The 13,289-nt window shown below is 55.0% G+C and overlaps 1 protein-coding gene across 4 annotated transcripts in view; it reads left to right on the forward strand.

Annotated features, from left to right (window-relative positions):
* Positions 1-13,289, forward strand: part of CTBP2 (C-terminal binding protein 2) — a 121,086-nt gene that overhangs the window by 29,283 nt on the left and 78,514 nt on the right. For 2 of the 4 annotated variants that reach the window (XM_062214933.1, XM_062214932.1), the window contains exon 2: positions 13,023-13,121. The exons of the other annotated variants lie outside the window; for them this stretch is intronic. The gene's annotated coding sequence lies outside the window, so the exon portion shown is untranslated. The remainder of the gene's footprint in view (positions 1-13,022; positions 13,122-13,289) is intronic. 4 annotated transcript variants of the gene reach the window in all.

Consider the following 13,289-nt stretch of genomic DNA (forward strand, 5'->3'; position numbering starts at 1 on the left):
GCTCTCCGGATCGACAGGGCCGGCTTCTCTTCCCTGGAGTCATGGTGATTGTTGGTCCTCCCCATCACACCTCTGCCTTCCCCGGCTGCCTCCGCCCCCATGTCCTGCCCTCCAGCTGCACTCACGAAAGTGAAGAGTAAGGGTCTTGTCTTGATGTGTCCCTGGCTCTTTTTGACATCTGTGCCACTAATTTGTATTCATGACTGACAGAGGCTTTTTATTCTAAGGGGTTCTGGGGTAAGGAATATTCCTGCTACCAGACTCTTTCTTTTCGTCTTTTCCTTTCCTCTTTCTTTCCTTTCCTCTTTCCTTTCCTTTCCTCTTTCTTTCTTTTCTTTCTTCCTTTCTTATCTTTCTTGACAGCGTTAACAGGGAGAGGCAATGAGAGAGAGCTTCACCTGGAGGTTCACCCCCCAAGTGGCCGCTGCGGCCGGCGTGCTGCGCCAATCTGAAGCCAGGAGCCAGGTGCTTCCTCCTGGTCTCCCATGCAGGTGCAGGGTCCAAGGACTTGGGCCATCCTCCACTGCACTCCCGGGCCACAGCAGAGAGCTGGACTAGAAGAGGAGCAACCGGGACAGAATCTGGCGCCCCAACCGGGTCTAGAACCTGGGGTGCTGGTGCCGCAGGCAGAGGATTAGCCTAGTGAGCCGTGGTACCGGCTATCCTATCTTTTTTTTTTTTTTTTTTTTGACAAGCAGAGTGGACAGTGAGAGAGAGACAGAGAGAAAGGTCTTCCTTTGCCGTTGGTTCACCCTCCAATGGCCGCCGCGGCCGGCGCGCTGCGGCCGGCGCACCGTGCTGATCCGATGGCAGGAGCCAGGTGCTTCTCCTGGTCTTCCATGGGGTGCAGGGCCCAAGCACTTGGGCCATCCTCCACTGCACTCCTGGGCCACAGCAGAGAGCTGGCCTGGAAGAGGGGCAACCGGGACAGAATCTGGCGCCCCGAAATCCTATCTTTTTTGAGAAAGTACTTAGAGGATACAAAAAATAGGATGCTGCAACAGGGGGTGAGGTTGGGGGAGGGCCAGAGTTGATTTTTAAAAGTTCAGTTGCAGCAGGTGCAGGGTTCAGCAAGGTCGCTGTGGGCAGAGGCGGCTGCTGCTGGGCAGCCCTCTCCCAGCCAAGAGCGAAAGAGGGCCCTGCAGAGGGGCACAGAGCTCTGGGAACAGTGGAAACCCTCGGAAGTGCAGCGTGGACAGATGGCTTAGGGGAGACCTTGGTAGGAGGGGCCCTCCTAGGGCCGCCATTGGTGAGGGATAGGATTTAAATTTCCCTGAGGACGGGGTCCGTGGGTCAGGTAGATCCTCTCCTAAAGAGTCGTTTCTCGCACCTGCTGCTTCATGAGTGACCTGGGACAGGTCGTGTGTTGGTGACCCTCTATTATGAGGGCACTTCAGAATGTTCTAGATGATAACTAACCGGACGATAAAGTCCATGCATACAAGAGCTCTTCAAAAAGTTCATGAAAAATGTGTATCATGGAGAAACTGCGTCTCAGATTCCGCCTCAAAATAAACATCTTGTGCTTTCATTTTCTCCTAAACCTTAACATTTTTTAAGATTTTATTTGAAAGGCAGAGGGAGAGACAGAGGGATCTTCCATCCGCCGGTTCCCTTCCCAAGTGGCTGCAATGGCTCAGGCTGAGCCAGGCTGAGCCGGGACGCCAAGAACTCCATGTGGGTCTCCTACGTGGGTGCAGGGGTCTGAGTACTTAGGCCGTCTGCTGCTGCTTTCCCAGGCACGTTAGCAGGGAGCTGGATTGGAAGTGGAGCAGCCGGGACTCAAATGGGCATTTTGATGGCTGGGATGCTGGCCTAGCATACAGCGGCTTAACCCATTGCACCACAATGCCAGCACCCCCCCCCCCCCAACAATTTTATTTAAGAAAGAAGACATGCACTCCCATTCTGTGCGTCATTCCCCAGGCGCCCACAGGCCTCCCACAGCTGCCTCCCAGGATCTGCACTGCCAGGAAGCTGGCGTCGGGCATGGAACCCCGGGGTGATCTGATGTGGGGTGCTGCAGGCGTCTTAGCCAGCACCTTAACTGCGGGGCTAAACACCTGCCCCTCCACGGGCTCTGTGAGGTGCCCTCATGTATAAATACTTGTGTGGAGGTTGTTCCTTGTGCCATATGTTAGGGTGCGGTGAGAGTGACGCTTACAAGCAGTGGTCAGGTGCAGTTCAGAGGAGCACTTCTTCAGGGCCGAGGCGTGGGGAGGGGGTGCATCAGACATAGAGGGGGCAGGATGGAGAGTGTTGCCCCTGGCTGGGGGGTGGGGGGCTTCCCCATGGTCCATGGCCCTCTGCTTTGCTGCCTGTGAGTTTGCAGGGCCCGGCCTTGTAGATGGTAGTCTCTGACCCTTCCCGTCCAGGCCCTGGGGGCAGAGTTTGCCTGGACATTGTCTCGATTTCCTCCAAGCCCTCATGACTTGAGAGTTGTCTTTGGTGGTTTCCTAGCTGTCCATTTTCAAATGTGCTCGAACTTGAGTTTGGGGGATTGTGGCGTCTTTGGCTGGCACTCTTCTCCTGAGCCCTAGACGCTAGATTCCAGGAGGCCGCGTGACTTGCCTGTGGTCACGTGTCAGGATACGGCAGGAAGGCGTCTGCAACTGGGGTTCCCGCGTTCTGGCTCCTAGGTGAGCTTACTGCATCCCACCCAGCACTCGCCTGGTTGCCTGCTGCCTCGCCATCTGTTTGGCTCCCCTGGACTCGTGCTGGGCAGTGCCCTGGCCTCTCTGTGCCCTGGCCCCTCTATGCCCTGTCCCAAGTTCAGCTTCCTCTGAAGGTTTCTGGGGTCTCTTCTGTTTGGTTTCTGGAACGCTATCCTGATAGTTCTCTAGATGTCTTTAGGGTCATCTTTGAATGATAGTTGGGGGCAAGGAGCTGGCTTGCCCACGTTTCATCAGATTTTGAGCGAAAAACCGAGATGGGTCCTGGAGCGCCCCCTGCCTCCCACGCCGTGGACCCCAGGCTCAGAGCAGATCTCGGGGTCTCTGCTACTTTGACTGTTGTAACTGCTGGCTCCAAGGTTATTCACGTGCTGGTCCGCGGTACCCGGACGTGGCTCCTGGAGACAATTACATCTCCACCCCCTCGTGACTCCTTTTTGGACCCTGGGTATTGCGAGGTGCTTGTTCCCGCTTCACTGGCCCCAAGTGGTTTGCTCTTTTTTCTCTGTTGGCCAGCTGCTAGGGAGGCAGTGGTGAGCTACGCTTCACTTGGTTTAAGCTCCGCTAGGAAGGCTCCTGGTGTCTGCCCCTAACTGCAAGTGACCGAACCTCCTGGTTAAAGCAGTGGAGGAGACCAACACCAGGTCTGCTTTCCTGATGCTGGGAAGAAGCCGAGGGCTGGAGCGTAAGCCTTATGTTGTCGCTAAGCATTTAGAAGAGAGAGATCTGTGCTCTGGGTTTAAATATAGCTTGGTGTTTGCTACTGAGATGGGGAATAAGCAGTTGACTATGTAGGTCATTGACTTGTACGAGAATGAGTTTCCTTTGCATCTGATTAACACCGTCTCGCCATTGGGCATTGGTGCAAGGCCACAGAGTTCGGCACCCCATCTGGGATGGCAGTGGGAGAATCACAAGACCATAGGGTGTGACTTGGTGCTGAACCCTGCGGCTGCCGCTGGTCAGTAGCAGAGGCTCTAACGACTCCACACAAGCGTCGCCCTCCCAAGCAGATGTGTCAGGAGGCCGCAGGAGAGGGCCGGGCGTCCTCAGGATAAATGCCAGCGGCGCATTTTAATCCACTCTGGATTCAGAACGTACTGCTTGGAATTGCATGTTTAAAAGGAAACTGCCATTCCCCTCTTGAAGGTATGTGACATTTAAAAGATCTGTAGTGGAAGATTGGTTTGACAGCTTCGAATTATATTTGAAAGGGTTCTTCTTTTAAAAAAGAAAATGATTACCTCTATTTTAAATGTCATCGCAAAGGCATAAACATGTTTAATCAAATTATATATTTAATTTATGTAGAGTGTAATTTCTACCCATGTGGAAGAGTCACTGGTTATTTTTTATTTATTTATTTTTAGCGGCTAGTTCAGCTCCCGGAGTGGCTATGGAAGGGCTTATGGGTCCCCCTTGAGCTGGTTTGTCTGTGCCTGTGGACCTCACAGGACGTGCTAGGGCCAGGGCGGCACCTCTGCCTCTGCAGCCCCGAGATAGGACAGTGTGACACCCACCCCCCCCAGGCGGAAGGGGCAGAGCCACGCCTGTGGTTTTCTGCTTTGAATCAGCAGGGAGTTGCTGGGAGTGCCGGCAGCGGGTGTGCCCACTCTTCTCAGGAGGGAGGCCACAGGGGCTCAGAGGCCGTGGCCAGTGTGGGCTCTGAGGACGCCACCAGGTCCCGGGCTTCTGCAGGAGCAGGGTCATGGCTGTAGCGCTGCTCTGGGCTGGTGGTGGCCCTTCCAACCTTCGATCTTCTAGGGCACTCCAGCTCCAGAACCTTCCCTGGGCTGGCTGGGTGTTGTTGGAAGCCAGCCCGCCCAGCCGACAGCCCTGTGTGTCAGCCAGGGACAGTCCTGGCCTGCCCCGGCCTGTTACCTTTAGCCACGCTGGGCCAGGGAGTCCTGCAGTTGCTGCCCGAGTGGCCCACTCGCCCAGCACAGCTGCCCCGGGGCCAGCTTTCTCTTCCCCTCCCTGCGGCTGCACCGCCCGGGGAAGGCAGCCTCTGTTGGGCGTAGCCCCCGGGAGCCTGGGTGGCTGGCAGCAGCTGGGAGCGAGTGAGCTGGCCGGTCGTGCCAGTCGTGCCTGTTCCCAGGGAAGAGCTGACGTAGCCCAAGCTGTTGCCAGCTCCAGCAGGAGGAGGTCCGGCTCAGGAGTGCTGCCCTGTGGCTGCCTGGGCGCCGGGCCCCAGGAGCAGGACACGCTGACCCCAGCGCCTCCTGCTCAGCCGCGTCCATCCCTAGTTAATTGATCACGAGCCAAGCTACACATGCTGACCCCCAGTAGGATAAACCTTGTTAATTTACTGGTATTTTGAAGCTCCGTGTAGAGGCCCTGGGAGATGCCCTCCGGCTTGTCCAGACCTCTCTTCCAGTTGTGACACTGAGCACGGCTGAAGGAACCGGAACAGGCCCAGAAATTGACACTGCTCCCATCACGGCCCTCAAAGTTCTGGAGTTGGAGCTCCTGCGCCCCTTCCCAGCCCGGAGCCCAGCGAACACCAACCTGCCTTGCAGAGCCCTAGTCTTGTCGTGTAAGAATGTTACCTACATGGAATCAGAAAGCTTGCGGCCCTGGGGACTTTTTTTTTTCCCCCTAACACTGCAGCGGGTTCAGGTTGTCGCCTGCGTCCCAGGTTTGCTGTCGACCTGGTCTCAGCCTGAGATGCTGGGTGAGAGGAGGGTGTGTTCAGGACCCGTGCCACAGGGCTCTCCCTGGCCCCCACGTAGCTCATCTCGTTTCTTGGCAGACATCCGTGGGGTAACACACGGAGTGGCTCTGTGCACGTCCATGAGGCTGGTTTTGGAAGCCTGCAGAAGAGCCCCCTGCCTTGGGGGTACCATCCACCTGTGCTGCATGGTTTTGCACAGTGCCTGTTGCCTCGATCAAGGCAGCTTGAGTTTCAGGGTGGGTTTGTTCATGAGCGGCCATGCTCTGAGAGAAGTCCGTGGGGCCGGGCCTGGGGCACTGAGCAAGTGAGGGCTGTGTCGGCGTGGCAGCACCTACGTGGCGGTGGCATGCTTGAGGGAGGACTGCGAGATGGCGAGCCCCGAGAATCTGGTTTCACAGTGCACATTTGAGCTGCCGGCCTTGCAGAAAGCACGTGTGCCCTGCACTTTGCACGCACGGGCTGGGGCTCACACAGTCATCACGGAGTGAGGACCGTGTCTGTGAATCGCTGCCCTCGTGGACTGGCGTGCCAATCTCAGAGCTCCTGAAATGCACCCGAGCAGTGACCTGCGTGGCTGGGTTGGCTGCAGACTCCCAGCGTTAGTTACCTGGGGCGTGCACGTCCACCTGTCCAAGAGGGGCTCTGCCATTCCCACCCCCAAACCAGCCCTGCAACCTTTGGGGCCCTAGAAGCTGACTAACGGACAGTCCATGGATGCCTGGGGTGGGATCACAGGGCTGGGTTCCTCTGGGTAAGAGGCCACATATCAGGGATGGGCCTAGCTGGGTGGTCTGGTGTCAGGTCAGATCTGAAGGGGCTGCTCAGGGGTCTGACCCCACAGTGAGGCCCGTCTCTGACAGTGGGTTGAGGTAGGGAGTGGAAGGGACCGAGTCCCTTTGTTGCTGGTGGCCTGGGCTGCCGTGGTCCGCATGGCCCTGTGACTCATGGCCACAGATCCAGTGTGGATTTGCTGTATCGAGAGTCCGGGGGCTTCCTTCTTGCCCGTGTTTGCAGTGTTTCTCTGTGTGCTGTTGGGCGGCTCACCAGGCCTTTCGCGGGTACAGGAGAGGGGCTGTTGCTGGGCGGTTTGTTTCTGTGTTGTGGGTATGGTGGCCACTGCACTGCGTGGGGGGAAGCCCTCGTTTTAAACTTGAGGCCTCCTGATTCAGTTTGAAATACACTGGAACCCCAGTCCCTTCTGGAGGTTTTCCCCAGACCTCTGGATTCCGAGTCCTCGCTGTTGCTCACGGGAGTGTGGAAAGCTGATGCTGGAAGGTTCCCCTGTGCAGGCTGCTGTGCTGGGCACTTCCCCTAGGGTCCCCCACCTAGTGCCTGGCAGTGCAGCACCCCGGCAGGCGGTGAGGGTGCTGTCCCTGGGGTCCTCTGACCCTCAGGAGGTGGCTGTCGTGGGGTCGTGGCCCGGGCTCCTTCGTCCACCTGAGGGCGCTATCTTCCGGGGGACGTGGCCAGACGTGGTGGCGTCTCAAATCTGCCCCTCCAGACCCAGGAGCCCACAGTGTCCTCCAGGTTGTAGGGAAGCAGGCTCTTTGCAGAAGATGGAAAAATGCAGGAAAACGGGAAGGAAATGAAAGGATTCTTGTATCTTTATAACATAGAGGAGCAACTTGGCACTTTGGGTATATTTCCTTTCTCTTAAGCATAAATATGTGCATAGCAAAAATGAAAAAAAATTCACTGAGGAATGTTTTGAAATATGTGAGGGTTTTTCAGAAAGTTCTTAGAAAATGTATTATGAAAAAGCTGCATGGATTTCAAAAATGTTTTGCACTGTCCACTCTTCCTGTCCAAAAAAAAATGTTTTGCACTAAAATGAATTTACTTCTCTTGATTTCATCTTCTCCACAAACTCTTTGAAGTATCCCTGGGTAAGAGCTGAACTTGTTTTGTGTTTCATTTTCCCCTGTATCTTTAAATACTCTAATACTTTTTAGATACAAAACCTGTTGACCTAGAGGTGGCACGGGAGGTGATGTGGGTGGACCATGCCTGGGTAGCTCTCTACCATTGTCCCACTGTTTTCTTGACCGTGCCCCTAGGGGTGTGACAGCAGAGATGGAGTTTTGGGGAAGGGCCCTCCACTGGTCCCCCTGCAGGGCGAGGGGCGTCTGCCTCACCCCTGCCTGCCTCCCTCAGCATAGCAGAGCTGCTCCTGAGTCTCGGGCCGAAGCTTGTGGGCTCAGGGCTGTGTCTCGCCGTGGTGCTGATCTGTGCTCCGGACACCCAGAGACCCCTCTGTTGACCAGCGGGCTCGTGCCCTTGTCGGCAGACTGGGTGTCCACTGGGAGCCTGCCGGAAAGGGCCTCGGAAAGCGTTCCTTTGCCTGGAGCGCCAGGCAGCAGTCACTGTTTGCTGGACCCAGGGCCGTGTTCTGGAGACACCAGCCCCTCTCCCAGCCCCGCGGGCGTTCGGCAGGTGAGGCCCTCTCACAGAGGGCCTGCCTCAGCAGGAACCTGGCTTGCTCACGGGCCAGAGGTGAGCCCCCTCTGGGTGTCTCAGAGTCAGATGTGGGTTTTACCCTGGTCTCTGAGCCCGGCCAGCATTAGGGGTTGGGGCTCCCTGGCGAGGACGCCCGTGCTGCACCCTGTCTTTTCTAAGTTAGGGAGGTAGCTGCAGGGCTGGCCTGAAAACAGGCCTGTGGTCCCCCACTTACGCAGAGGCATGTGGGTGACCAACTGGGCCCCTGGGGGCCTCGGGTCAGGCCGCAGCCAGCTGGGCAGTTCTGGGGGTGGGAACGCAGCTTGAATTCACGCAATGACGTGGGTGTGTGGGTTGTGGCTCTCGGTCCTCTGTTTTCCTTCGTAAACTTGGTCAGCAGCACCCATCTCTCAGGTCGCTTCCTGTGTTTGCTGCGTGGGCCCCGCCAAGCCCCCATGTGGTGTTCTCACGCCCACACCACCGGTGTCTCCCTCCTGGGGCCTCTGGGGAAGGGGCCCTTGGGGGCGAGGGCGCCACGGGCACAGCGCCCCCTCCTCGCGCCGCCTGCCTCTGGAGTGTGTCAAAGTCAGAAGCTGAAAGGCGGGAGTGGGGGAAGGGACACATCTAATTGGCTGCATCTGAGACAACACTGGGAAAATATCCTATTTTATTTTCCTTTGAAAAGTGGCAGAAGTCCAAGGCTTCCCTTACAGTTTTCCGCTGGCTGTCCTCATATTTGAAGACAAGAGTTCTAAAATCTTGGCTGTTGGGCCTTCCCACATTCTTAAAGCTTAAAACCAGCTGAATGTATTTAATATCACAAAACGTCCATAAACACTTTCTCAACAAAGACCATGTATGTGCAGGCTCTGCCCGGAGGGCATTTTTCTTCTTGAAGTTGGAACTCTGGGCACAGGGGGATTGTAATGAAGGTGTCGACTTGACCTGAAGTGTCGCGATGCTGACGCGGCTGCAGAGGCATGGAAAGAGTTAGCGCTCAGGGTGGTTCCCCCCACACCCCGAATAAAGGAGAACGGTTTTAAACTAATTAATCATGTTTGCTTATTCCTAGGCAACAAAGAGTGGGGTTGAATCCCGGGAAGGGATAATCGGGTGCACTAAAGTGACTGTTCTTGTCCAGTCCTGTCCCGTGTGTGGCCCACACTGCTCCCCAGCCACACTGTCATTTTCTGTGTGACCATCCAGCCAGAATGCCGCATGCTCCATGGCCCATGGGGGAGGCCTTTTTTTGGGGGAGGGGCCACGCTGTCCCAGGCCATGTGGGGTTCTGCTGTCAGTGGCAGCTTGAGGTTCAGGTAGGGGGTGCATCGTAGGTGTGACCGCCTGAGGGGAGGAACCAGGCTGTACCTTGCCTGTGCTTGCCTAGGTGCCCTGCTGCTCCCAGGAGCTCCCCGCACATGCCCCGGCTTCTTGCTGTTGAGCCAGCTGGCGGCAGCCCCACGTGTCTGTTGGGTTGCACATCCACGCTACGACCCAAGTGAGGCCAGGACTCAGAGGGCCGCCTTGTCCGGAGCACACTCACAGGTTCACTTTCCCCTGGGACAGAAACTGCGTTCGGAATACTTCGTGCAGAGTGGGATGCAGGCGGGTGAGCACCTTGTGCTTACAGCAGGTGCAGTGGCTCTGCAGGGCCCCTGGCTGCTCCGTGGAGCTCCCTCTCTACGGCTTGGGTGGTGAGGGTGCAGCACAGGATCGGCGGCATGAAGGCAGGTTCTGTCCTGCAGGGAGCCCCTTTCAGCACCACCCCAGAGCTCCTCCCGGCACTTGGCAGGTTTTCCAAGCTTGGTGTTGGTAGAGTGGATTTATTTGCTGTATTCCTAGAATGTAACTTTCCAAAAATACCTACCTTGGTTAAAAACTAAAACTCGAGGTGCGGGGCCCTCCCAGGGGAGGTGACCCCAGACTGGCTCTCTCTCCCCAGAGGCTTCGAAAGCCTCTGCCAGGGCCTGTTGAACACCCAGGAGGATGGTGCAGGCCAAGAACAGGCCCCCAGTGCGGGCCAGCAGCAGCGAGTCCCCGCGGCGCGGTTGCTTCCTGCCACTCACGCCGGCCACCTGGGCTCCTCTGGTGACTTTAATCAGCTCCGTCATTTCTGCATCTTGTTGTGCACTCCTGGAGGTTCGTAGAGAAATCCTGCCAAGGAAATTTCCCCCGGCGGATCCTCGGGGCACCGCTCCACGCCACACTGTCAGCAAGTATCTGCTGAAACAAGGATTTTTGAATTTTTAGCTTTTCTGTAGCGCCAGCCTTCTTAAGTACTTCTCGCGACCTTCAGAGAACAATGGGCACTTGCTTTAAAGATCCTGACAGTCTTCCAAGCCTTCTCATCTACTTAATCCGCCAAAGAAGCCGGCACCGTTCGCTTGGCAGCCCGCAGGCTCTCCCGATTCCCGGCTTGGAGTTAGTTCCGAGCAGTGTTACCTGTGACGCCTTCTGCTAGGCAGCGTGTCTGTTCCCTACTCAATTTTACTATGAAGTATCGCAAATTATGAACGATCGGGTGGATGCTAGCGTGTGGCTGTAATTTGCCTTCAGATACACGAGAAGTTGGGCAGGTGCTGAGTGCTGCTCGGGGCGTCCATGTCCCGTGGTGGAGTGGGTCAGAGCCCTGCCTCCACTTCTGATTCTAACTTCCTGCTAATACGCACCTTGGGAGGCAGCAGTCCCTGCCACCCACACGGGAGACCTGGGTTGAACGTCCAGCCCTGGCTGTTGCGGGCGTCTGGGAAAAGAACCAGCAGGTGGAAGACATCTCTCTCTGCCTCTGCCTTTTAAGTGAATGTCCAAAAAATTAAACTAAGAAGTTGCATCACAGACGCTCCTGAGTTTTACCGTCCCGATTCCTTTTCCCTGTCCTCCTTTCTTTCCAAAAGGGACTACAGTCCTGAAATTCTAACCTTTATTTTGTTCTTTATAAAGATTTATCGATTTGACGCAGTTACAGTGGCCGGGGCTGCAGTGCAGTGGGTAAAGCTGCCTCCTGCAGTGCCAGCATCCCACATGGATGCTGGTTCGAGTCACGGCTGCTCTCTGCTGTGGCCTGGGGAAGCCGTAGAAGATGGCCCAAGTGCTTGGGCCCCTGCACCCGTGTGGGAAACTTGGAAGAAGCTCCTGGCTTCAGGTCGGGGCAGCTCTGGCTGTTGTAGCCACTTGGGGAGTGAATCAATCTCTCTCTGTCTCTCCAACTCTGCCTTTCAAATAATAAGTAAAGTCTGTAAAGGGAGTGGAGCAGCCAGGACTTGCACTGGCTCCCATATGGGATGCCAACACTGCAGGCTGAGGCTTTAATCCACTGTGGCACAGTGCTGGCCCCTAACCTTTACTTTTTTCTAGTCTTCTGTATCTATATCCATCAATAGCGGGGTGTGTGCTGTGCAAAACATCAGAAACGGGGAAAAAGGAAGCCCTTGGCGTAGTAGAACAGACGACCCAAGGCAGGGAGTGTAAACCCGTTGTGCAGTTAAATATTTGGTTCCTTATTACATTCCAGAGGTGAGTGAGGCCTGATCAGGAGGGGCAGGTGTTGTGCAGCTGTGGGTTAAACTGCCGCTCCCATCCTTCACTCTGATCCAGGGTACCAGGGAGGCCGCAGATGATGGTCCAGCACTTGGGTGCCTGCCACTGGTGTGGGAGTCCTGGATTGAGTTCCTGGCTCCTGACTTTGGCCCGGCACAGCCCTGACTATAGTGGGTGGTTGGGGAGTGAACCAGCAGATGGAACATCTTAATCTCTGTCTCACCCTCTTTGTCTCTCTTTGGGACCAAGGGTTTTAGCATTTAGAGACTTGGGCAGTTAAAGAAAATACAGGGGGTGGTTTCTTAAGGAAACACTCTGCTTCCCCACCCAGATTCTTAGCTACAGTGGAGAACATGGTGCTGTGAGAGGCTTGGGGTCACGGGCAGCCCGCCCCAGGTCTCCCCTCCCTGGCAGCACAGAGGACTTGGGCTGCAGCGTGGTGTGGAGGTTCAGGTGGGAGTGGCTCTGTCCACCCATTTCCCGAGGACAGTTTGGCCGTGGACTTGGTTCTGGTCAGGAAGTAGGGCTGGTTGTCAAGGACACAGGTGTCCTGTGTTACTAAGTCATGAGAACACGGGGTTGTGGATTTCTTCTGGAGAGGGAGTGGAGGGCCTGGGGTGGCCAGCGTTACTTCATGTGTCACAGGACTGGATCCTGAGAGATGAGAGGTCCTTTGCTTTAAGAAAGGAATCTACAGCTTCCGAGGCTGGGATGGGTGTGTAGCGGAGTGTAGACTGGATCTGGTCGTCTCGTACCTTTTTGTGTATTGATCGGCCATTCGCGTCCTGGTTGTCAGCTGGGGTTGGACGTGGCTTGGTTGGCTGTGACAGTTCATCCCTGCCTGGCGTAGGGCTCCGAGCGCATGGACGCTTCAGTTGCATAGCAACCCCAGTGTGGAAAGCCCATCTTTTCTTCATGGCAAGGCTGCCCGTAGAAACGACACCTGGACGTGCTTGTGGCCCCGGTGATGGCTTTTCCATTAGCTGTGGGAGTGGCTCTGCTGCCCACCCCTCTCACAGCCCTGTGTGTGTAGGAAGTGGTTGAGATGGTGCGGACGGTACCATCTATTTCCTCTTTACTCCATGTATAGTAAAATAAATGTGAGTGCTGTTTAATGCATCACCTCATTTCATATTGCATTTGCCAAGAAAGTGCAATTTTATTGAACATTAGGATTGAATTCTTAACTGAGTAATCAATTTGAGTAGTAAGTTAAAATGCCTTCTATTAATGGACAACGGCAACCGTTAATCAGAGTTACAGTAGATTAACAGTTGTCAGCGTTTATGCTAATGGCACTTATAAACCATAGGGTTATGAATTGCACTTTTTAATTCCATATTTCTCAAAACAGTTTAATATTTTTTGCTTGAGGGTATTGATTGTTTGGCCCCTTCGCCTGCTACTCGAAGACGTCTGGATGCTAAGTGACATTTCCACGGTGATGACACAATACCACCTTCTGGTGTTGCACACTTGGCTGCGTGTCAGAATAGATGGAAAGGGTTCATTTGTTCTGGTGCTCTACTGTTTAATTTGAGCTGGTGTGTGACTAAAGCAAGACGAATAGTATTTTTAATGAAACCATTTAATAACCGCCGGTAGCTCAGAGTCGAAAGCTTCGGAAAAAATGCGGTGAAAGGATGGCGAGATGCAAACAGTCACCGCTTCAACCTCACTGACTCGATTCGTTCTGCTCGCAGGCTCTCGTCACCTTGAATGGTTTGAACCAATGAAGCTGTGTTCCCTTAGAGACGGACAGCCCATCGTGTGAACTGTAGTTTGTGGGCAGATCCATATTGGTGAGTTATTGTAAAATATCTCCAGGTAAAAGTTCAGTTTTCTCAAATCCCCCTCGGAACGTGTTTTCAATTAGTTGATGGTTGTGGATGGCCGACAGCCTCTGGATGTTTCATTGGGCTGTCTTCACGGCAGGATCGTATTGATTGCCTTTCAATTAATGCATCTGG

Source organism: Lepus europaeus, chromosome 17 (assembly GCF_033115175.1).
Source record: "Lepus europaeus isolate LE1 chromosome 17, mLepTim1.pri, whole genome shotgun sequence".
In the NCBI taxonomy this organism is placed as follows: Eukaryota; Metazoa; Chordata; class Mammalia; order Lagomorpha; family Leporidae; genus Lepus; species Lepus europaeus.